A 2,931-nucleotide genomic window follows, 5' to 3' on the forward strand; every position below is an offset into this window, starting at 1 on the left:
CAATTAAGCAGTACATTTTTGTTTGACTCAAAAGTTATTTCTGGAATATTGGATGGAATCAGATATCTGAATCTTTGTAAAGGTGTAGCCAACTCAGACATGTCAAATACTGAAGACAGATTAATTGAACAATGGTCAGACAAAAATGGTGAAACATCAACAAAAATTCGTTCAACTAAATGCAAAAGAAGATTAACATATACAACAACAAAATCTGTATGTGATAAGTGTGCACCCCTACTTTCAAAGAAATTTGAAAATACATCTAAATTACATGGAGAAAAACTTGAAACTCACATCCAGTTATCAGACATTAGCCATGAATGACAGATGCCCTTGATCATGTGCTAAAAACTGTGCCTGACAAAATCGCTACTTTTTTAAAATCACAGGTGCTAACTATAGAATCTCATCCAAATGGCCGCAGATGGCCTAGAGATATCATCAGGATGTGTCTATCCCTTTACTGCCGTTCACCCAAAACTTACCATGATTTGAGTAGAAGTGGATTTGTTGTTTTGCCATGCCGAAGAGTTCTACAGCGTTATAAGAATTGCGTTCAGCAACAGCCTGGTATCAACCCTGAAATGTTGGAGTGGATGAAATCCATTGCAGTAGAACAGAATGTCAGCAAAGATGGTTATAAGGGTGGGTTAATGATAGATGAAATGGCGATCCAAGAGGACCTGCAATTGAAGCGTACAGGAGAAAATTATGAACTGGTCGGTTTCACTGATATAGTGGAGGAAGCTAAAAGTATTAGCACAATCATTACTCATAAAGAAAACATACAACTTTCCACCCATGTCCTCCAGCTGGTATTCCTTGGCAATACAGGTTTCAGATTACCCTTGGCTCATTTTCCTTGTCTGCAAACTTCAGCATCTGAACTGTATCTAATCTTTTGGAAAGCTGTTAATATGTTGGGTCTATTTGGATTCACTGTTACCTTTGTCAGTTTGGATGGAGCCTAAACAGAGACTTCATGAAAATGCTGTTAAGAGAAAATGTGTCAAAAACAATGACATTTGACAACATATTTGATGTTAAAAAAACTCAAATCTGTCTAATCAAGTATTACTCACATGTAGTTAAGAAAATTCGCAATAACATTACAAAGAGCGGTACACTGACAACACATAAACGTTACCTGAAATTAGGAAAAAAAATACATTGTGTGGGAGCACTGGTACAAGGCCTATCAATGGGACTTCTACTCAAATACTCTGAAAGTATACCAGCAGCTTACTCAGGATCATTTCTTTTTTAACTCACAACTTAAAATGAGAAACAAGCTAGCTGAAGATGTTTTAAATGAAAATATGCTTCACCTCATGACATGCTATCAAAGATCTTTGGGGGATAAGGGGGAAGAACTCCAGGGAAGCATCGAGCTTCTGCAGCACACGTCAGTCATCAAGAACTTTAGAGATGCCCGACCAATAATTTCATATAGTGACGAGCGTCTGGATGAAAATCGTAAAGTCCTTGAATGGTTCTGCACCTTGGAAAAACAAAATAAAAGTCTCACTAACATCAATAAAAAAGAATTAGAAAAATCTTTATTTTCATACCAGACAATGGAAGACATTCGTTCGTTATTGATGGGGTTTGATGAGATGTGTGGTATTCACTTTCTTTCTCCTCCTCCATCATTCCCAACAGAATGAACAATGATGTTGTTAAAAATGTTTTCTCCGAACAAAGAGGGCTACACAACGGAGCTAACACAAATCCATCTTACCTTACATACAGCCAGTCTATCAATGCAGTCATTTTGGGTAGTACTCTTATTTCTAAGAAAGCAAATGCTGAGGATACTGAAGCACACATTTACAGACCAACATCCTCCTCCTCCTCTTGTAAGTCTTGTTCATCCTCCTCCTCCTCAACAAGATGTTAGGATAATTTCCTGCGCCTACAAAGAGGTATGTTCTTGTCAATAATATATATATATATATATATATATATATATATATATATATATATATATATATATATATATAGTTTGTTCATACTCGCCAAGTTCTCATGTAATTATAATCAAGAGAGAGTCCTATTACGTTAATAATTAGCTGGTCTAAGACATCAGTAAACATAAATTATCAACAATTCAAATACTATGTGAAAATTTGGGACCAATCTTTTATCACTTTTGTAATTACACATTGGATTTACTGATTATGTATGAACCACATCAGGTCAACAACAAATATCATTTCAAATATATCTTACCAATATATGTACTGATCATGATTCCCTCGTTTACATACTATGTAGTAAGCAAAGCTATGAACAATTACAAATCTAACTACCAGGTATTAAAAAAACTAACAATTCTAAACAGGGTATGATATAACTGGTGTCTTTACTGATTATGAATGGAATGAATATGATTTTCATATGACAGGTTAATAAATGATTTTCTGACAAACTAGCAGGAAGTAATTATAAGATATATGAATGTATGTATGTGTGTTAGTATTATAAACACATAGAAGATTGCAAAATTACCTCCTTACCCAACTTTAAAGACACCTTGGACATGTATACAGTGCTGCTGCATCTGAGACCATAATCCATTCTTCATCCTCCAATCCAACACATTCTCTGTGGTACCAGATTGAGCATCAATCACAACATATCCAGTCCTCATCTTCTTTTTCTGATTTGGAACAAATACCACAAATACCACATAAATCCTGTTTATCAGCTATGTCTTCTGATGTTTTTTTCTTTTAGATTTTTTGCGCTGTCCTTTTTTCCTACCAGATGATTTAGTTTTCCTTGTCTGTTTTACACTTTTGGTGTTAGCACTAAAATGTTCACTTTGATTGGGAATCTGTGAACTTTGTCATCAAAATGAAGCTGATTTCATTGTCCAATATAGATAACTTATTCTGAATGTTTTTCACTTCCTCATCCATACCT

General features: G+C 34.9%; 1 pseudogene; it reads left to right on the forward strand.

The window, feature by feature from the left end:
- The first annotated feature begins 274 nt into the window (after window positions 1-274).
- LOC136276393 (uncharacterized) lies at window positions 275-1,903 on the forward strand (annotated as a pseudogene).
- Window positions 1,904-2,931: the final 1,028 nt, after the last annotated feature.

Source organism: Magallana gigas, chromosome 6, assembly GCF_963853765.1.
Source record: "Magallana gigas chromosome 6, xbMagGiga1.1, whole genome shotgun sequence".
In the NCBI taxonomy this organism is placed as follows: domain Eukaryota; kingdom Metazoa; phylum Mollusca; class Bivalvia; order Ostreida; family Ostreidae; genus Magallana; species Magallana gigas.